Here is a 22,794-nt window from a genome sequence, read left to right as displayed (position 1 = left end):
TTCTGCTGTTTTCAGGATTTCTGAACAAGGCTAGGTGCAGAGGCCACCATAGATTAGTGTAGCTTCAGCTGAGCAAGTATACGGGGCAGCAGAGAGTCAAGCAGATGAAAGGGGGCAATGCACAGTCTAGTCTGGAGTCAGTGTGACAACTTCAGTCTCCTTGTAGAGCAACAAGTGAGAATGGACAGGAGAAGGAGTAACAAGGAGTGCTTTCCTCCCTGTTGTCTTTAGACTAAGCTAATGGATTTCTAATGCCTGCATTTTCTTCTAAAAAAAACATTACTCCCTATATGTGGTCTCCTTTTCCTCACAACAATGAACAAGGACATACCTGTCTTGTAGGCAACTCACATGTACAAATGAAAATTTCTAAATCCAGTGTCTTTGATGCTGAAACAGATCAAGCACTGGTAAGGGAACTGCAATTAATTTTCTTCGAAAATGTCAGCCAGATTCATAATGAAACTTTTCTGGAAGAAATGAAGGCGAGAAGGGCAAAGGGATAAGGACGTGTTTTCAGTATGCAGATATGTGTATGACGTGCTAAACACAGACAGGACCTTATAGACTCAGTCTCTCTTCTTAGAGATATTCAACAGATCCTATTCAAAAATCTGTCTTGTATTAGAAGTCTTCAACAGGAAAATTTTTAAAAACCAAGACATGTCCACAAAATACTCCTACTTCAGAGGCCTAGTATTTTTCCGTACGAATAATATTAATATGAAAGCAGTGTTAATAAACCTAGCACTTGCACGGTGCTTTACATCCTTTTAGCAGCTTACAATGACTTACTGAAAAGACACTGAAAGTACATTGATGATTTAACTGCCAGTTATGTAGACACAATAGATAGTGCCTTGGACATACAAAACCACAATCACTGTATAGTACATTTCTGTGAGGGCTGGAGCACCGGGTATTCACAGATGATATTTTGCGTTGAAACTCAAAACTGACTGATGGTGTTCAGCTCTAGCTCTTCCTTTGCACATAGGATCAGATTTGATTTTTTGACTTGAAAACTTTTAGTTTGAAAACCTGAAAATAAAAAGTTGCCTTAGCGGTATTGCTTGCTTGTTTTCTCTCTTAGGATTAAAAGGACTTTTAAGTAAACAGTGGACTGGTAAAGGAGCTCAGTCAGCTCCTTGTCAGTACAAACCTTGCTTGGTTTGTACTGTCTTGCTGTACTGCTCTGAAGCACTCTTTGTTAGGTCTTAATTACCAGAAGGACCCCAAAACATACATATTCTAACATCAGCAGCCCAAATGGTCTTGTCAGGCAGTTTTGAAAGACTAAACAGGAGGTTAAACATTAGCTGGAACAATATGAAATAAATGAACAGAACAGGGCAGAAGCAGGGGAAGAAGGAAGAAAAGCTGCTTAGCCTTTCCATCTAGTAAGAAACAGAACACTGGTGAGTGCATGTTTGCTCTTCCTGTTGCTGCTACTGCTTTTTTCCTTTGTTTGCTGTTTCCTCGCTCCATAACATTGCTCAGACTGCTGTACTGTGAGTTAGAGGTATTTTCCTTTTGTCTCCTTCTGCCTTCCCTCTTTAGACAGTCCTGAAAGAACCAGTGAGAGTGTGGACTCCCAGACAACAGAAGGAGGGGCAGGAGAAGGAAAACAGGTTGCCTTGGTTGTGGCATTTATGTTGGCTTTTCGGAAGATGGAGGTAAAATGAGGCAACATGAACAAGGAAAATGCTTGTGAGAGCCTCCTGTTGTGCCTACAAAAAATTTTCCTTCTACTGTACCTACTTAAAGATTTATGATTTTTTTTTAAAGATACTTACCATATCTCAATTTAAAAAAAAAAAAAAAAAGTTAGTGGAGAAAGCTCAGGTTTCTGCAGCCAAAGATCTGAAGTGCAAGTTGCCCAGAACACTGTGTCATAGTTTACACATGCAAGTAAAATATTGACTGAATGAGTGACTATGAGGGGCAACATGTCTACTTGCACTATTTAAAAGCAAGGCTTGTGCACCTCAGCAGCCCTAACCTTCCTTGCGCACCTCAGCAGCCCTAACTCTCCTTCATATGAGATTGATTGCTATCATTTTGCACACATATTGAAAAGGGCCAATAATAAGCAAAGGTTCTTGTGAGTTAAATATGCTCGGTTTTTTTTTCTTTTTTTTCTCTTTATGTCCTGTGTGGGGATAAAACCTGTTTCCTCTGCTTTTTTTGTCTATTTGCTGGAAGTTCCCACTTTAGTGCTAAATTTTTATTGCTTCTGTTTGTTCTTCAAAGAAAAGCAACTTCTGGCATCATTATTTGTTGCAGATGCTTTTAGCTGTCAACCTTTTCTATTCAAAAGGGTTGCTTTATTCTTCGAAGTTGACAAAGCAATGTAGCATTGGGAAACCCAGTTCCAAAAGAAGTTGTTGGAAACAGTACTTTTCTGGTTTTGTGCAGTGCTTTTGTTCTGCAGCTGCCATTAGAGAAGAGTGGGCACAGACAAATGAAAACGTTCTGTTCAAAGCCTCCTGCCAAGCCAATGGCCGATCATGAACAGTACCACAAGAGATTTCTGAGTACCAGCCCAGCCCTGTCCCCACCAGTTAATGCTGCTTCAACGTATTTTACAAGTGATCTCTTATCTAAGGACCTCTAAAATCAAGGCACGACTGGATTTAACTCTAAAACTCATTCTGTTGCATGGAACAGTGTCCTTCACTGGGAGATGTCTGAGGACACCAGAATAGCACACTGGTATATAACTTAGAGAAGTATTATGTGCTAGACTAAGGTGTCTAAGTGCCTATTTCCCTGTTGTCCAGTAAATAATGTCTCCACCTATGTGCCTAGGTGTTTACAGAAGTCTTGCAAGGACATGCTTCTGCTTAAAAATCTGGTTTCCACTAAGTGATTCTGACTGCCTTACACAGAAAGCTGTTAACTTGTCCTCTAACTAGTCATCCCTGAAGAATATAATCAGAAAGTTATTGTTGGCTGAATTGTACTTAACTGCTCTCACAGTGATGTACAGTGCTTTTATTAGATATAGATACAGTTCACCTATACAATATAATTACTTTGACTTGTAATTATTTTGCTGTTGCCATGAATTATTGTTTATTACTTATCAAGAGGACAAATACAAGTATTCACTACGAAAAGCAATGACTAACCTGGTGGGAAGACCCAGGGCTGACATACCCACAGTCATCTGTAAAGACACTTCTTTATTTACAATGTGCCCCAAAGGATGCTGGGTGTCCTCACAGTAACAGGCTTTGTGTTATCAGATGGACCACTAAAAATATGTAAAAATACTTACATTTCTAAAAGGAAGAATGGGCTGTTAAATTTATGATATCTTTAACAGAAAGTCAGAGCAATTTACTGAGGATCTTTACACAGGCAACGTGTGACAGACAGCACATTGCCCATCAGGCTGGATCATCAGGTTACAGTGCATCTTAGGGTAGGCATAAAGCTGACCTACTGGTAACGCTGCAGCCAGCTGGAAGGAGGAATTCCCAAGAAAAAGTGGTTACTGAAGTGAAAGAAACACTGCTTCCTCTTGGCCTCTGTAGAAAGTGAGCTTTTGCAAGCATTTGGCCTGACAACAGGCCCAGATTCACAGGCATCAAGAAGCATGGCATAGTGGGCTGCAGTAATGAACCCAAACTTCAGAAGCGGTGAGGCTGAGTGACCAAAACCCACTGTGAGGTGGGCTTGGAACTCTATTGGTGAATGATTTATTTTGTAGTCCCCTCACAGCTTCAGATAAATAGTGCTCAAATGTTTTGGAATCTAGCAAATGTATTATGTATGTCCTTCTCGTGCCAGCTGAAATCTGGAGCAATTTAACTTCCCAGCACCTCTTTCTTCTGTTCTCCTTTCTCTGAGTGTTGGCTAGTGAGGTGAAAATCAGGAGGTGCAATCTATTTCTTTTTTGTGGTTTCTTGCCATACTTTGCGTAAAGACGCAGGTGCTCCAGTTCAACATAGCATCATGTACATATCAGGCAACTCTAGCCCAAATGCCTCCTCTGCACATCTGCTAGATTTTCCTTTTTTTATGGTTAAATTTACCCATGGTCTCTTTTGGCCTCATTCAGTAGAAGAAAGGCGCTTTCTTCTCAGCAGTTTCTTACCCTGGAAAATATTTGGCATTGTTCGGGATACTTTACAGCTCACCTCCATAACAAGCTCATTTGCTTCCAGAAGGGAAGAGGCATATGGGAACGTTTGTCTAGTTCTAGTGTACACTGGCTTTGGAATAATAGATCCCTTCCAAATGTCTTGAACAATTTGTCCGACAATCCATCAGCTATTGCTCTGACTTACCTCTAGCATTAGCCTTGTTTTGGAGGAATAAAAGCTGAAGGAGACTAAATAAATGTCCTTTACTGTCTTTCACTACTTCATTGTCATCAGATGTAGGATAGTAACAATGGTCTTTCAAAGAGCAAAGATAGGTCAGGTATGTATTTGGCAGATCTTTATAAACTAGCTGAATTTATCCCTTGACAGAATTTCCCCTGGCTTTGACCTTTTGTATCTGGTTTTCTGCCCAGATGTCTGCAAGTAGCAAAGCTCTCCTATCATTATCAGCATCCTCAGGAGCTACCCAGACACTAGTACCCTCATTACAGGATACCTTCATGTCTCCCAGTGCAGGAACACAATTGTTTGTATGCTTGAATGTGAAGCACAACACTATCAAATGCAGTCATTTGCAATGAGAAGCTGAAGACCGGCTTTACTTTACTAGCATCTGAGCAGCTGAAAAGAATTCTACTAACAAAACCATGCCCACCACATGACCAGGGAGTTGCACATAGCATTGAAAATGCAGCTGTAGTTTAATAGTAGAGAGGAGTGATTCTAAATATTTCCTCACTCCAAATAGTGACTCCCCCTCAGCTCTACCAGTGTGATGAAGCACCTGCCAGGAATATGAAATTGAGAAATCTTTTGGTTAAAGATTCATTTTAAGCAATTCCTTTCTTGATCTAGCTCATAATACTGGGACTGGAGTTATCTGCAAATCCATTACTGAGAGGATGCTGCTAGGGCAGAATGAAGAGCAAGGGAGAGTTGCAATCATGATAAGCAATGCATCACTTTCACAAGACTCATGCTTCTGTAGTGGGCCTGTGGTATATCACAAGCTGCACTGCTCAGCATGAGTTTGCAAACAGCAGGAGAAAATGTGCAAGTCACTTGAAAAATGCTATATCTTTCTTGAAGAACCAGGTCAAAAAACTGCAAACTAGTTAAAGAATATCCCTTCAGTCTTCCATGACCCCACCTTGGCTGGGCACCTGCTGCTTCAGGACCACCCTTCCAGGCCTGCTGCATGAGGCAAGTGACTAGACCTACCACAAACAGCCTGAATTCAGCTGTGTAATACTTTACATGAGTATGCTGTGTGATATCAAGAGCGGTTCAGACTGGCACGTATGTTTTATAGCGTTGTGAAGACCAACTTCTTCACTTGTGTTGTCTTAAATGTTGTCTGACTGCAGGGGCATGTGCACCTGAGGGGCTTTTCAGTGGCTGCTGGCTAACAATGAGTTTATTTGCATACACAGCAAGACCACCCCTCACACGCTAATGGGGCACAGACTTCTTTGGGGACTATCGCAGTTTAATCCCAGCTGGCAAGTAGTACAGCTCAGCCACTTGCTCACTTCCCCGTAGTGGGATGGGAGAAAGAATTGGAAGGGTAAAAGTAAGAAGAATCATGGGTTGACGTATGGACAATTTAGTAGGTAAAACAAAAGCTGTGCACAGAAGAAAAGCAAAACAAGTAATTAATTCACCACTCCTCACTGGCAGGTAGATGTTAAGCCATTCCTAGGGAAGCAGAGGTCCGTTACATGTAAAGATTACAAAGTTGGACAAACATGATAACTCTAAATGTCTTCCCCCCCCCCTTCCTTCTTCCCCCAGATTTTTATGCTGAGCATGATGTCATGTGTTCCGCGATATCCCTCTGGGCAGCTGGGGTCTTCTGTCCTGGCTGTGCCACCTCCCAGCTCCTTGTGTATGCACTGACTCCTTGCTTTTGGGGTGCTGTGAGGAGCAGAAAAGGCCATGACTTTGTTTAAGTGCTGCTCAGGGATAGCTAAAACAACCCTGTGTTATCATCACTATTTTCAGCACAAATCCAAAGCATAGCCCCATACTAGCTACTATGAAGAAAATTAGCTTGTTTTAGCCCAAACCAGAGAAGTTCGGTCAGATAGTTTGCTGAGAAACCTGTGAAAATTATAATTGAATAAATATTGTCTTTCTTTAATAATAAATAGGACATTCCCTCCAGTAACAGTATTATAATTCACTGTATGAAGCACCATATTTCCAGCAAACCATTACACCTGTAATGCTTTTTAAGAGATCTGGATTCATGGTTTAATTAAATCACTCTGTGGAAGAGTGAAGGGAGAATGGGGTGGTCTTTGGGCAGCTGGACTACTACAAATACTCCACACTATAATTTGAGGAAAAGATAAACATAACCATAACCATTGCAAACACTATCTTCATCTGCCTTTTCACAACACAGTTTGAAGGAAGTCTCTATGCCACTGTTGCTTTTCTTTAAGTCACAGCTCAGTCAAAGTTATGCCTGAAGCTAGACTTTAAACTGTGGAGGCTGAGGCAAAGCTGAAAGACAACCACCACCATCTCTAGCTTGAGTTTGTGAACAAAGGCATGACTATACCCTCCACCCACACGAAGGTGAGCCCACCAACCACAACACCTCATCCTGGAGCCCAGAATCTTAGCTCCATGAAAGTCTCCACAGACATGGAGAGACACCTGCCATTAACTCCTGCCTCCCTCACAAGGCTGTATGACCTTGTCCCACCAGCAAACAAGCCCAAGCTGCCTGCCCACAAGTGCCAACAGTGCTGAAGGCCAGACTGGCAGGCAGCTATCACTGCTCACTCTGTGGCCATCCCATGCACAGTGGTTGAGCACAGTAGTGGGTGTGCTCCTCCTTCATGGATTTTCTGGGGAGAGGTATCCACAAAGAGGTTGTTTTCTTGGACAGGACTGCTGACACAGTAATGCTCTGTTTTTGGCTGGGATAAGTGGCTATTTAAGGCTTGGGTGCTATGAAGCTGCTCCTTCTCAGCTACGTTGTCCAAACCTGAGCAACAGGGAGCAAAGGGATGACTTTGAGGAATTAGTGATGTGCATGGAAAACTCAATAAAGATGGACATGAGCTGGGGCTGCATATACCATGCAGGCACAATGAGCAGTGCAGACTAAGGAGTGCCTGCTGGTAATCGGACTGCTTCCGTGCAAGTCTCTGAGTGTTGAATTGGAGCTGGCTGGTGAAGGTGACAGCTATGGCAAAGGTGTCTACATGGTCATTCTGCAGAATAGAAACCCCATCATCATTTAAACTCCTGGGGAGATTTCCTACCTACTTATGGGGAAATGCAGCAACTAGATCTGAAATTGCCTAACATCTCTGTTGCTAGGGATGAACTGCTAAATCCAACAGAAGGGGTGTTGTATTCTCAAAAAGAGTGTTGGTAAAGTTTCTTATTGCTCAGAGAAGCTGTAAGGAGACCATGCACTGGGCCAGCTGAGGGCAAAAGCTTTCATGGTAGTGTTATGCGAGAAATGATGAGCTCTGCAAAGTGCTGCTTTTCCTCATCAGCATCAGTTCAATATCATGATGATTCAGCTTAGCTAGGGCTCTCTATATTTGGGAATGATACAATGCCAGAAACAGTGCTGCTGCTAAACAAAATAAGCCTAATAAAACACAGGCATTGAATAAACAGATCAGACTTCATGTCCATCTGTTCCAGACTCCTCTCTCTCTCACATTGATGAGACCATTCAAAGACAGAGAATAACAGCAAACAGATGTGGACTCAGCTCCCTTTTCTGCCACTGAATTTTGGCCCATAATATCTATTAGCCTGAACCCTAAATTACGAGTTTTAATACCCCTTCCAAAATATTTCACTGCTTATAGCTGGCAGTCGTTAGCATGTCTTTAGAGAAGTCCTCTCTTCTGTTTAAGATTAAATTAAATTCTTCTAGGTGATTTACAAACAAAATTTGCAGTGAACATCCTAGAAGCAATTTCTTTTATTTTTTATTGTAACTTTCTGGCAAAATCCCATAGGTAACCATGACATAGGAGCAGTAGTTTCTACTGTCCCACCAAAGGGGCTTTGAATCTAAATTATGGACCATAGATAATACAAAAATATAACAGTAAAGCAGAGGAAACATGAGTCTTGCTAGTTCTATAATGCTGACAGGCTTCTAGCTCATATTTTGTTTCTACTTTCAAGTCATATCTTACTTCTTTTTCGTTTTGCTTTTCTGAGTCCCACAGTATTTTGGGGTTTGGGGAGGCTTTCTGGTTTCTTGCTGGTGGATAGCATAATGTAAAAACTACTGAATATTTTGAGAAGTAGAGAACATTTAAGGAAAGTGTGAGTTTCAGTTGTTCTTTGTCCTTGTGGCTTTCTCCCTTCTTTCACTCTGCCTGCCACCTGCCACCCCTTCCCTTCCCTTCCCTTCCCTTCCCTTCCCTTCCCTTCCCTTCCCTTCCCTTCCCTTCCCTTCCCTTCCCTTCCCTTCCCTTCCCTTCCCTTCCCTTCCCTTCCCTTCCCTTCCCTTCCCTTCCCTTCCCTTCCCTTCCCTTCCCTTCCCTTCCCTTCCCTTCCCTTCCCTTCCCTTCCCTTCCCTTCCCTTCCCTTCCCTTCCCTTCCCTTCCCTTCCCTTCCCTTCCCTTCCCTTCCCTTCCCTTCCCTTCCCTTCCCTTCCCTTCCCTTCCCTTCCCTTCCCTTCCCTTCCCTTCCCTTCCCTTCCCTTCCCTTCCCTTCCCTTCCCTTCCCTTCCCTTCCCTTCCCTTCCCTTCCCTTCCCTTCCCTTCCCTTCCCTTCCCTTCCCTTCCCTTCCCTTCCCTTCCCTTCCCTTTTCCTTCTTTCTTCTTGTGTGCTTTTCTGTATTCTGGCAGTAAACTCTCATGCAGAATTCTGGGTGGCAGGTTCTGACCAGGGTTGCATACAAATTAGCTTGTGGAAAATGGCATCAAGTTAGATAAAGAACAAAAGCAAACTGACTTCAAAGGGAATGAACCGAGTGGAATCTACAGTTACTATACAGCAGGGGTTTAACAGAGCCCATGTTAACAAAAAAAGAAACCACCTACAAAACAAGCAGTAATCAGATCCTCTCTTCTTTCTCTCTCTCTCTTTCTTTTTCTTTCTTTCTTTCTTTCTTTCTTTCTTTCTTTCTTTCTTTCTTTCTTTCTTTCTTTCTGTGATACACGTGAATTGCTTTTAGAATAAGTCACAATCAAAAAGTAGCTCTTTGATATGTGTTTGGGTTGTAATCACTGCTAACAGCACTTTGTTCTTCCTCATATTGCACAGCAATTCACTGTGACTTCCTAACTCACCATGTCTGGACCAGCTTATAGACACAGAGAGAAAGTCTCAGCTGGCAAATCTGAATTGGTTGCTTATAAATGAAGTCTGGCTAGCTTCCCAAAGATTAGACGCCTGGACATGCTTCATCTTGCTGTTTCCCCCCCTCCCCTGGTCAGTCACTGATGTGTGTATATCCAGCAAAGACACAGTGAACTCACACACTGTCTAGCATGTTCTTATGCTTGTTGTCCATGTTTCTTTTTTGTTTTGTTCAATTTGTGAGGGTGAAAAGGAGTTTCAAACCAGAAAGTTGGTTAACAAAACTTTTTAAAGAGTCTATTTTCCCCCCTCTTTTTCTCATCAGCTCAATATATTACAATAAGAAAAATCTTATTAAAACCACTTCTGCTCTTCTTTATGAGATGTTGTGTCTTAAAATGCCATTGCACTTTAAATAGGTCTGTCGACTTCTGAGTTTTTTTTAATGTTTATGGGATTCTTCCCTTTTGAAGGTACAATTATGACTGGGGCTCAGAGGCAGTCATTACTGCATTACTGCATGGGTCTTGCTGTCTGTCATTAACTAGAAGCCATGCGCAGCAAGTCTTAAACATATGGCAGACAACAGGAAAGCACCTACTCTTGCATACTGAAAAGTTCTGGGAGGGAAGTAAGAGGTCGTGGAGGAAAAATAATGGGATAGAAACACATATACTTACGTATACTTATATCCTAAATATGGAGAGAAGAGAGTTTACAGTGTGTGCCTTAGCTCTGAAAAAGGCAACCATCCAGCAACTTTGAATTCCAGTGCCTGAGCTCTATCATAGTCACTTCATCTTATTTTACTTTCAGGCACTCTCTTATGTACAGGATATGAAGCTAAATTGCTAATGTGTTAGTCACAGCTTTAATAAGGTCACTTTAGGGGAAGTATTTTTCTTTCTTCCTAACTGTTTGCCTCCCCAACAAAACCATTAAAATAGTTGATTGTTCCTGATTTGTCAGGTGCAAAAGAAAGGAGTTGCATTGCTCCAGGAGATGAAAGTCACTCAGCTGTTTGATGTGGGTCTCTGGGAGGGGTACCTCACTGTCTGCATGAGGGGCGAATACAGAACACTGTTCCCAAGACAGGTTTCCATACAGCAAATGGCAGTTTTTTAGCCTCCCGCTTGTAGCGTGGTGGTGTAAGAGAGCATGTGTTCTGCAAAAATCCCCTCCTACAAGTATGTAACCACAGGAACATCAAATAATTCCCTCTTTGTCCATAGACAGACTTTTTCAGCAATCCCAGATGAGTCTGCTAGACCTGGCTTTGGGATACTTTAGTTAAAGAGTACAGAGTAAGCAGCGAGAAAAGATTAAAGGAAGAATACAATCTGTGTGAAACAGTGGCCCTGACTCTAAAGAAGCAGATGATCTAAGGCAAGGAAGAGCTTCCCTTTAAACAAGAGACTCCGCATGCAATGCAAATGATCCCATATGCAGCTGCCACTGGCAGGCAGCCACCCGCTTACAGAAGAATAAAGTCAAAGCAACAATTCCCCTGAACGCTGAAGCTCAGTAACTTCAAACAAGAGAAAAAGAAAAAGTGACATGATTTTTCCCAGTGAACCCTTTCTGTCTGTAAACTCTATTGATGACCTCATGAGCTACAGCTGTCATCTTGAAGCTTAACTTCTTTCTGCCCAATGGACAACATCTAGTACTCTCTGTGTATTTGTACCTAGGATGGGAAACATGTGGAGCACACTGCTTAAAAAGTAGGTAATGAGGCCCTTAAAACTGAAGCTTTGCTATTGCTCACATCAGCAAGTACATGCAAACTTATTACCTTAGTGGAACTGCATACAGAGGAGAACATCAACATAGATAATTCAGGAACTATTAGCTCACTAGGCAAATACTGCTGACAACGATCTGTGACCATCTCAGCTTTAAGAACTTGTATGATCCCTACGTATAGCCACAGTGATAAATAGTCTCTCAAATAGCAAGGCAAGCTTACCACCTCTAGCAAATTCATCTGTCCTTTAAAGAAGGTTGAGGGATCTTGGTAGTGCATCTAGATATTTTAATGCCACTGCTATCTTGTGTACCTTAGAAGTGTGACACCTTCTTTCCTTCAGAGGCAAATTTTCAAATCCAACAATGTACTCCAATTTGTTGTATCTCTTACTCACCAAGCGTGAGGATGCAAATGCTTGGAACAACGTGAGACCATAGTACCTCTTGTGCTGGGAACATGGTAGATTTCAAGGGGTCTTCTGTATACCATATACCAATCAATACTGAATCATTTGAATGTGCCATATTAGTGTTTATGACTCCCCAGTGAAACTTTTCCTTGTATAAAGACATCATCAGTTTTCCACTTAGTTCTGTGTAGCTGCCTGACTATGAGAGTTGGCAGTTGCTGTTACTTTGATTGCTGTTTGCTGTGTAGCACCTTAAAGTGTGCATGCAGGCTTAAGTCTTGATGCTAAGTACTTGGCAAATGCATGGGAAGAGTGGTGCCTCCCCAGAAAAATTAGAGCTCAAGGCTCTAATTTATTAAAAGATGTTTTGTTTTGCACTCACACACATATACGTCTGCAGTGGGGAGGAGGACACTTAAGTGAAGTTAAAAACACAGTTTATAACCAACTGCAATCTTCAGTGTTTTGCTAAACCAAAGTTTACTGGGATATAAGGAAAAAGAACAATAGAGGAAAAGTGAGAAATCATGTTGTGAATTTAAAAGATGCTTATGTGTTGTTTGTTGCTAACATGCATCTAGAAAACACAATTCAGGACAGCTACCTGAATATACATTATAGTATATGAAAATAGACATAGTGGCAGAATTGGAGGAGCAGAGAGTTATGGAGATGTGGACAGTTCTGGAGAAATCACCTGCTGTGGGAACAGCTGGCAAGCTCGCAGTTGAGACTGCTGCAAGACAAAGAGTAGAAATTGACTCTTGAAAATACAGAAGTAGATAAAAAAGGCACACAGAGAGATGTGGAAGAAGCTTAGGAATGAAAAACACTCCTTTTTTTTTTTTTTGTCTCCTTCTGTTTTGGGAAATGTGCTGCCCTCTTCCAGAGAAGTTCAGCCTTTGGGAGGTTATTTGCAAATAAGCTTTTAAACATTATCACATGTTTGTGTATTTAGTTCTGAATGCTACTCTGTTTCTCCGCTCTTGTCTTTCGAAGGTCTCGATTTCAAGCATTTCACATCAATGAAGAATTAGCAGTAAAAATAAGTGAGATAAACAACAGTGCAAAGTGAAGGGACTACAACTGATAACTTTGTGGTTCTTTAGTATCAAAAATGGGTCAATTTAAGTGAAGAAAGGGGACTTTGCTTTGTGAAGATGGGATTTATTTGAAAAGGTGAAAGCAGAATTGCTGGAAATAATCACAAGTTTTTCTCATTGAAGTTCTTCTCTATCGTTTGTCTTGTATTGTGGACAATCTGTCAATATGACTAAAAAAAGCAGAAACAGTGATAAATACAACCACCACCTAACAGTTATCCCTACTTACAAAGAATGAAACTGAAATGTGAGCACGGATCATCCAGAGCTTCTGGTTTGCCTTTTTTGCTGACAGCATCAGGACATCAATAGATTTCAGTGGGTATAGTTCAAAGGCTTTCTATTGTCTGTGAGTCTATTTCACTGCTCTCCACAAATAGATCCAGTGCATTGAGTTTGGGGACTGAAGGGAATTCATGAATGCAGCTGAAGGCAGAATTTGTCCCAAAGAATGAAAATATAAGTCTAGAATCAATTTCTCTTAATCTTGCCCATTTTTAGATATTACAACAATAAGAAGAAAATGAGGTGCCTCATGTAAGGAAAAAATCAGTGTCAAGAGCACCATTATCTGTCTTTGAACTATTTACGCATCATGTATCTGGTCTAAATTTTTTGCAGTGTTCATCTAGATGACAAATAGCTGTGGTATAATGTTACGGTTAAATTCAGCAGAACATAACTGACCCCAGAAGTGTCTACATTATAGGAATTTCTATAGAAAATTTTCCTATTTTGTCCTAGATTTCTAAGATTTTCTGGACATACTAGAAGCAGGAATAAGTTCACAAATTCTCCTCAGGCTAATATGCAACATGTTAAATATACCTTCTGTGCCATAGCCAAAACACTGCACTGGCCATTTATTTCAGCAATGTGAGAACTACTTGGAAGTTCTTCAGTACATGTAAATCCTGCCTGGCTAAATTAAATCTAGACACGGTGCCTGTATATGTTTGCACTGTCAGAAATTCACACAGAAACACACATAATTGGTATTACAGATTTTTTTACGTACAATTGCAAGTTCTGTGCTTTTACTGTGATGTATATGGTACACCTTGAGAAAGTGGGCAGTAATATAGTGAAATTTAGACTGATGACACTACACATTTGCTATTCAGCTTTCCTGTAAACTCTCACAGCTTTGTGAAAGAGGAGATTTTAGTTTTTCCACTACACCTAGGACTAAGAGCTCTGCTTAAGTCTTTTTCAGGTGAAAATTACTAGCTTCTACTAGAATTGTGTGCTTATCATAGAGATTGGTGTCTAAAACATACAAAACACACATACATGCTAATATGCTTATCAAGAATGATGGGAATTGCTTTTGACCAAGTCTTCACTCTTGCCTACAGTGCCTCAGCTGAAATGTCATTCTGCCCCTGCTATCCCTTTCCAATCACAGCATTGTCACAAAGAAGCTGCTTTCTAGAAATCTGGCATATTTCTCACTATGGTCTTAGGTTTAGTATTGAAACCATATACCATAGGAGCTCTAGTTTTTAGGAGAAAGAGTCAGTGTCAAGTACGTATCCTGCTGGAAGACCACTTGTATGATCATTTCTCTGGAGCAGTAAAACTGTATTTCAACCTGTCTCTCTCTAGCTGAGTGACTTGGTGACAACAGTTGTAGAACTTGCAGAGCACACAAGTTTAATCTGAGTACAAATTTCAGTGCTGTAACCAAGTTATAAAAACAACGGTGAAGTAAACTCTTTATGAGTACCATGTGTTGAGTAAAGCTCTTTCTGCTTCTCTGTGTGTGACTTCTTCGTGGTATCGTTAGGATGATAAAAGTCATTGGCCAGTGTCATGCACAAAAGGAGAAAGGAATGAATTTCCCGTAAGTCTTTCTAGACTCAATGCCCACTATACACACTGTGGCAATCACTCTGTGATTGAAGAGAGGCTGCTTTAAGAGTTCTTTCTAGTCTTGCTTCTTCTGTGTGTTAGAATGTTCACGTATGTGAGTGAGACTGACTCTGAGAAAGGTGAGTTCTGATTTTGACCTCCCCTAGTGTAAAGTGATCACACTGAAAACATTCGAGTTAAAGCAATGTAAGACAATGTGCTCACAGTGATGATTTGTGACACGTAAGTTAATTTCATTCCCTGCATGAGATCTAGTGCTGGATATACTGTGTTTTAGTGCAGCTGTGAGCCACCAGAAGATCTCATGGGAAGCTGTGTGGCTGTAAAATGAATTAACCTGTATCATGGCTGCACGGTGGGGCCTGTGATTAAGCTGTAATTTCTCCCAGATAGCTTCATAGTTCTCCTTTTGCAACCATCACTAATTCTAAACCGTAACTCTTCTGACCTTAACTCTCTCCAGACCCAGACAGACTTCACTGGGTACAACTGCCCATTTTGATAGCATTTTAAAGAACCCAATACTTTCTCCCTTTTCCTGGTCAATCAATTCTCCTTGGGGTGCAAGTTTAGGGGCAAAATGACTTTTAGGAGCACAGGACTTGCATCAAAAACTGAGGAGGAGTTTTAGGAGTATGTCACTTGTATCAAAAGCTGAATTCTGCAGCAGCTTTACTTGGGAAGATGAAAGAGGTTTTAGCTTGGGTGCTAGGGAAACTGTGTAGTATTCAAACTCTTTAGAGCTCCGGTTGAGCTCATTGTTAGCTAACCAAAGAAAGTATCGTGCTATGCTAAATATAAAGCCTTTAAAAGCTTTCCTTTTGATGAGATCTTTCAAAATGGATAGCTCAAACAATCCGTAAGATTCATAATGTCAAATGAATTTCATGGTAGATATAGATCTAACATTGCTTTTTAAGACTTCCCCATAAAACAACACTATCAAAAAATTCTGAAGTTCTTATGGGAGAGCACTGACTTCTGTATTTTTATCTTTTTTTTCCCATTTAGAGCACCATTTTTCAACCATTTTGGCCCCAGGATCCCACTCCTCTCCTTCCCTCCCATCCCCAAGCCTGGGGTGCTATGACTGTTTAGTCATCTTGTAAAGGTCCAGAAGCCTGAAAGTGTTGATTTACTTTGTTACAATAGATGACATCTTCATTGTGAGTATGGGAGTTTTGGCCTTCAAATAATAACCAGGGTATGAGAGTGCAAAGGTTGAATTGGAAAGCATAAGAAAACGCAAATGAAAATATGTTTTAAAAAGGAATTAATCTTGAAGTTCAGATTAAGTGGCCTATGCATTGCCAAAACTTCTGGTTTAAGAACTTTATAGAATCATAGAATCATTAGGTTGGAAAAGACCTCAGAGATCACCAACTCCAACCATACCTGTCCACTACTAAATTATGTCCCCATGCACCTCACCTACCTTTTAAACACCTCCAGGGATGGTGACACAGCCACCTCCCTGGGTGGTCTGTTTCAGTGCTTGATAACCCTTTCTGTGAAGACATTTCTCCTAATGTCCAGTCTAAACTTCCCCTGATGCAGCTTAAGGCCATTCCTTTTTTTCTTATCACTTGTCTCTCAGGAGAAGAGAGTCATTAGCACTCCCCTCAGCCTCCTCTTCTCCAGGCTAAACAACCCCAGTTCCCTCAGCCACTCCTCACAAGACTTGTTCTCCAGCCCCTTCACCAGCTTTGTCGCTCTTCTCTGAACACGCTCAAGGACCTCAATGTCTTTCTTGTAGTGAGAGGCCCAAAAGTGAACACACTATTGGAGGTGCGGCCTCACCAGTGCTGAGTACAGGGGGAGGATCACTTCCCTGGTCCTGCTGGCCACAGTCTTTTGAATACAAGCCAAGATGCTATTGGCCTTCTTGGCCACCTGGGTACACTGCTGGTTCTTGTTCAGCTGCTGTCAACCAACACCCCCAGGTCCTTCTCCTCCAGGCAGCTTTTCAGCCACTCTTCCCGAAGTCTGTAGTGCTGCACAGGGTTGTTGTGCCCCAAGTGCAGGACTAGGCACTTGTCCTTGTTAAACCTCATCCCATTGGCCTCAGCCCATAGATCCAGTCTGTTCAGATACCTTTGTAGAGCCTCCCTATCTTCCAGCAGATCTACACTTCTTTACAGCTTAGAGTCCTCCACAAACTTGCTAAGGGTGCACTTGATCCCCTCATCCAGGACGTTGATAAAGACATTGAACAGAACTGGACCCAGAATTGATCCCTGGGGAACCCCACTTATGACTGGCCTCCAGCTGGAGTTAACTCCATTTACCACCACTCTTTGGGCCCAGCCATTGAGACATTTTTTAACCAGCAGAGGTTGTGCCTGTCCCAGCCAGTGGAAGTCAATTTCTCAAGTAGAATACTATGAGATACTATGTCAAAGGCTTTACCAAAGCCCAAGTACACTGGACAAGATACTCAGGTTTTCCTATCTCATCATACCTTTCAAGTATTCTTGAATCTTTCAAGGTTGGTCAATGAGGACCATTATTGTAATCCATACATTTACTTTCCTCTCTGAGTCCTTCATCTCGTTTGTTTAGGTAACTGAAGATCAGAAATTTCAGATAAAGGCAAGAGAAATGAGCCTGACATGCCAAATGGAGGTACTTATTTTCTAAAACCGTCCCCACTGTGTAATTACTGATAACTTGAAAAACGCAGCTGAGCAGAGATTTTATTCTTTCTAACGATTATGTTTTTCAATTTTTGTCCCACAAATTTGTATGAAAATGTATGTTACAGTATCACCTCAGTGCTAGGCTACTCAAAATCCTGAATACATCCAAATGACTGCATGTTCCAATTATGACTGAATTTCTTCACTAAAAATCGTAGTGCCAAGAACCTCTATTTACTGCCTTTAATGTAAGAATAGATCTATGAGACCTTTTCTGCTTCTCACTCTGTGCAGTAGAAATTTTTCTGAGTATTCAAGGTTTGGTTCATGTCCTGCAATATATAGATTGAAAGGGTAAAATATGTAAAGAAATAAGAAATCTGCAGTGCCAACAGTGACGGTACGCTAAGCCTACCTTAGGCAGAATGCTTGCTGATTTGACAAATAGCTTGTGATGAGATTGCTCTGCTCTGAGCACATCTTTGCTTTGTGCGAGCACAGTTACATCACTGCTATCACCAGGAAATATTCTTTTTTGCTTCATGAGGAGATCAAGCCCTCATTAGCGTCTGATTATCTATGTTGACTGACATCTTGGAGATCACTGCTCACACTCGAACAGGTTGAAATTTATGCTGTCTCTTTCTGTTGGTAAAATAGGCACTCTTAGTGCAAGCATTAGTGCTCTAACTCTTCAGGTCTGAAGACAGCAGAATGTTTTCTGGAGTGGTGGGTTACCAATATTTTCACAGCCTGACTCACTGCAAATTATTCTTAAATTCAGACACCTACTATAAACAAGCCACTTTTTTTCACTGCAATTATACAGACTCCAGAATCAGTGACTGGTTGTTTGTCACGTAATTCCCAAAGCAGAACCGTTGCCTTGGTAAAGTAGGCATAGGCATTTTTCTATGGCATGTGTCTTAAGATCTACATGAGCCTGAAACACTTTCTGACTTTACATTCAAGTATCACTTAGCAAGTCAGCTGCTGTCCATGCATAGTGAAAGAGGTGATTGATTACTGGTATTAAGAGGTCTGCTGTCAATGCCGTGAGTCTTCATACTTTCACAGGACTGTGGGATGTTTAACAAACCCTCAGAAAGAAATCCTGCCATGGCAAGACACACAGATAAGTTTCCTCTGGCAAGTCTGTGAGATTAAATACAACTTGCGACTGTTTATGTCTTTAAACTCCTTCCAGGTGCTCAAAGTTGAACAGTCGCAAGTGATGCTGGGAGCCTTATGATGAGCTTATCGGGAAGCAAACATGGTTGACTGTGATCTCTCCCCATCTCCTAGAAAATCATGCTTTTCAAAATAAGGTGAAGCCTTGTCTGGCTGTACTATACCACCAAACCCCGAGGACACAGGAGTGGATGAAAAAAAAAGGAGAGAAGAAAATTTGTGTTGTACAAATATTAATTAGCTAAGCTAAGCAAAGAAGTTTCTCCCTAGTAAACATCATTCATGTCTCACGTCTGTGTTCACTGGTTACTGAACTGTCCTCAATAATTTGCTAAATATTTTTCTTGGGAATTTGTAATAAGGGAAGTCTTTTCAATTATATAAACATATACATGGATTATTTTAAAGTATTTTACATATTTTCAAGTTTTCAGGGAAGTGGAAAATTTCAGCTGGTTATCAAGCAGTTTTGACTAGCTTAGCATCCAAACAGAACATTCAGATAGCAGGCACAAGAGAAGAAAATCATTCTTGTGTTGTTGTGGCAATAAGAAACATAAGTCTGCAGATGTCTCAGTGCAGTAGAGAGAATGGTAAGGAAAACTTAACGAGTTTTGGTACTCAGGGATTGTAGGAAGTGCCTGAGAGATCAGAGAAGTGTGCAGACACCCAGTCCGTGAAAATACTTGATTATGACAGGGGCTGAAAAAATTGTTATTTTTATAAAATTACTGAAATTATACAGGGGTACCTATATTTGATTACAACAGTATTCTGAAGTTTTACTCTGTAGTTCTATTCCAGATACTGTGTGGAGATAAAGGCATCAGGATTTTTTCTCTCTACCAAAACTAATCAGGAAAAAAACTACTTGTCTTTTCATGAGACAAGATTTTGCAGAGGTGAAGCTTTCCAGGTTGTCAGCAAACTCAAATTTATCCTGCGAATGAAATTCCTGTAAAGAGAACAGTGCCATCTTATGACTTAGCTCTTGCACACTGGTTCTACCACATGTAAATACAGCAGGGAGCATGTGCTGTGGATCTCTTTGTGGGGATTTAACAGGTCAATGGTAACTGGGCAGGACCTCAAATTCAAAGTAATTTTTTTGCAGTAAGCTTTGAGTTGTTCTAGAACCTATTTTCAGAAGACACTTGGGCTTAATTATCTGGCCCCTTTATCTGTGTAAGTAGAATGAGCATGATTATACAGTCTCAGCTTTATAAAGCAGTATAAATAACTCTACTGCTTTTCTTCCAATTGCTCATCAGTCTCAAAAGGAAGAAATAACTTCCCCAAAGAACAATTTAAAAGGCAGGATGCTTTTTAGATGCTAGTGCTTAGACTTGTATAAGCACTTAAATTTAACTTCTTCTACCACCTGTCGGAGGTCTTTATGTGGAGGTGGCAAGTCTAGTTCACAATGAGCTTCCTCAAACATTTCTACTGGCATAACTCAAGTGTGGTAACTGAAGAACCAGGCTAGAAGACAAGGAGGCATGACAGGGTGAGGGAGAAATATTTAGTTAAATTTACCATGAAAAGAAATGAACCTGAAGCAGAGGATTTAGAGTGTCCTAATCCTATGCTTCATGCTTTTGTTTGAATAGTTTTTCTGTTGAGCTCTTTCCCTTCTTTGTACATACATGAAAACCAAACACTACTATATAAAAGAAAAAAAACAAACCAGCAAAACCCAACAGTAAAAATGTTGTCTCTTCAGTCAGTTTTCTTAAAAGTGGTTACGCTATAAACTTAAATATCTTATGTAGGAACTCTGAATACCTAAACAAACTTTGTGATTTAAACTGTGCCATGTGTACTGCCTTTCATGGTTTAGAGACTGATGTCACAGTATAGCTGGTGTCAGCAATGTTGGGACAAAGTCTTTTAGCTTACTAATAGCATACTAATCATCTCTTATTTTCCAGAGATTTTATCTTTCATATTTCCTCTTGCAATGCAGCTTTTTCAGTTTACATCTTTCCTACTGTGTTATTTGAGGACAAATCAGCCCTTAGTTAAGTGTAGCTAGTCTCACTCGGTGATGGCTCTGACAAAAACCAGAAACCTTAAAGAATATTTGGATAACGAAACTAATAAGAGACTAATAAGGAGTGAATAAGATGGCATGTGCTGTGTTTTTGTTTTTTCTATTTGAGATCCAAAACGTTTTTCTATCCCTTTAGGTAACATCTTGTTTTCCAGATTTTGTATTTTCCAGATTTTGTATGCAGTTGACGGATTTGCTGAAGTTTCTAACAATCCCCAAGACTTACACACCACAGCAAGGGATGGGATATATTTATAAGATGTAATAGGCTAGATAGAATGCCAGTGGACATTGTTGTTTTAATCCACAGTCATTTAAACCTGGTAAGTTGTAGGGTTGTTATTTTTAATTAATACCAGATTAATATCAGAACATAGCTGCAAAATACAGAAGTCTGGATTTTTTCTGTTTCCTTCTTTTTAATTTAATGCAGTTGGCTGAAAAATGAAAAGCCTGAAAAGTGAAAAGATGAGTGTGTTGGAGGGGTAAAAGTGAGAAAAGTCATGGGTTGAGATAAAGACAGCTTGACAGATAAAAGCAAAAGCTGCATGCACAAGTAGAGGAAACAAGGAATTAATTCACTTCCCATTGGCAGGCAGGTGTTTGGCCCTCTCCAAGAAAGCAAAAAAGCAACAGACCACATGAAATATTACTGATGCAAAAACGAAAGTAAATTTATTTCTTGACTGCACCATTAGTTTCATTAGGGATGTAAGACACATCAGGTGAGTATTTCTAAACAGTCTTTCTCATCACATGAAACTATAACAAATACACAAAATTATTACATCTAGGGAATAAATTACATTGAGTTTTTCTGAAACACTCACTAAAGCCCAAATAATTTATTTTTGAGGCAAACATACTGAATGTTACCAGAGGCAGCTAGCCTTAACTCTTCTTTAGTGTGCTAGCTGTCATTATTACAAATTGGTATTTGTAGCTGAAGTGTGATTTATTTTTTACAAGTTTGTGCATATATACATGTGTTTGCTAGGGAGGTCCATAGTAATATTCCATTGCTGAAATGGAAAATGTTAATTGTCTGATTTTAATGACTCTGTCCAGCCTGTGCTGCATCAGCAGAACACTTGCCTGTTAGGGCTTTCAGTCTAAACACCATAGCAAATCTACCATATCCTTTCAGGGAAACAAGCACAACTGGGTGCCGATCAGAAGTGTCCATACACTAACACCTACAGCCTGAGGGATACACAGGTGGGATTAAGAGATCTGTCTGCATCTGCAAGTTTACAGTTTCACTGGGATCATGGAGATGTGGTGGAATAGTCCACATGACAGGAGTACTGCCATGTACGACTACAGGCTTTTTAGAGGGACAAGCAAGGAAAGCGAGTAGTTTATGCAACTCCTTTCTGTGAGAGAGTGGTGGGAATGGATGGAGCTCTGCCATGGGATATGCTGTGAGCCAGCTGAGAGCTTATGGGTCAGGATTAGTTAGCACACAACATGTGAGCTACGTTGTAGTGGCTGCTGCACACCACGTAAGCTGGAAGTGTTAATAGTTGAGGCTTTTTCAGATATGTGCAAGAAACCACACATTCGCAGGTCCTTCACAGAGCACTTCAGCCACCCTGGTTACTGCTGGAGGGACAACCCCACAGGGTATAAGCAATCCAGGAGGGGTCTCTGGAGTGCACTGATCATAACTTTCTGATAAGAGATCAAGGAATTATGAAGGAATTATGAATTCTACCTCAACCACACGCTGGTTATTAATACCAGTCTGCCTGGTGTACAGCTTTTGCTAGGGACATCAGTGTCCAGGTATTGGGTTCTACCTGAGAACACAATTCTCAGTGTGGTCCCTCTAAGTGCCACAGCTACAACATGCACAAAATAATTTTAGTCTTTCCTTTGCAGATGTTCATGTTTTCTTTCTGTCCCACATCCTTTTACCCTGAGTAGATGGCAGTTTGTCTCATCACTTAAGGGGTGATCTATGACATGGATTTCTGGATAGCTAGAGTTTTTAACTGCCTGTGATGAGTTCCGTGCTGAGGTGCTGACAAGTGTCATCTCAGGTCTGTCAGGAGTGGAGTAAGATCTTGCTTCTATTCTTCCAAAAGTAGGAGAAAGAGAGGTAGTTGAACAATAAGCCATTGCAATTTCTTTTCTTCAGGCTTCATTAAGCCTCCCCTGCAGTAGCACAGATTCACAGATTCAAAAGCTGTGCAGCTTTTCAATTCAAGTCCATTCCCTGTAACCATGTACGTATTTTCCTGTACCTGTGCATTTAAATTCCACCTCTTTTTAATTTCTATGTGGTAGCTGCCACAGATGTTACCAGAAATCAGTTCCTGCTAAACTTAGTAGTAGCTCACAAGACTCTCCAATTGGAAT

General features: G+C 40.8%; 1 long non-coding RNA gene across 4 annotated transcripts in view; it reads left to right on the top strand.

Moving 5' to 3' along the window:
* Positions 1 to 1,352: 1,352 nt before the first annotated feature.
* LOC128850415 (uncharacterized) overlaps positions 1,353 to 22,794 on the top strand; it is a 51,705-nt gene continuing 30,263 nt past the window's right edge. For 2 of the 4 annotated variants that reach the window (XR_008447835.1, XR_008447833.1), the window contains exon 1: positions 1,353 to 1,418. This is a non-coding gene — a long non-coding RNA (uncharacterized LOC128850415). Of the gene's footprint in view, positions 1,419 to 20,590; positions 20,754 to 22,794 lie in introns of those variants that run through there. The other 2 variants (XR_008447836.1, XR_008447834.1) reach the window with 2 other exon arrangements.

Source organism: Cuculus canorus, chromosome Z (assembly GCF_017976375.1).
Source record: "Cuculus canorus isolate bCucCan1 chromosome Z, bCucCan1.pri, whole genome shotgun sequence".
NCBI classification, from domain to species: Eukaryota; Metazoa; Chordata; class Aves; order Cuculiformes; family Cuculidae; genus Cuculus; species Cuculus canorus.
The sequence above is the reverse complement of the archived record's forward strand: the minus strand, read 5'-3'. Positions and strand labels throughout refer to the sequence as shown.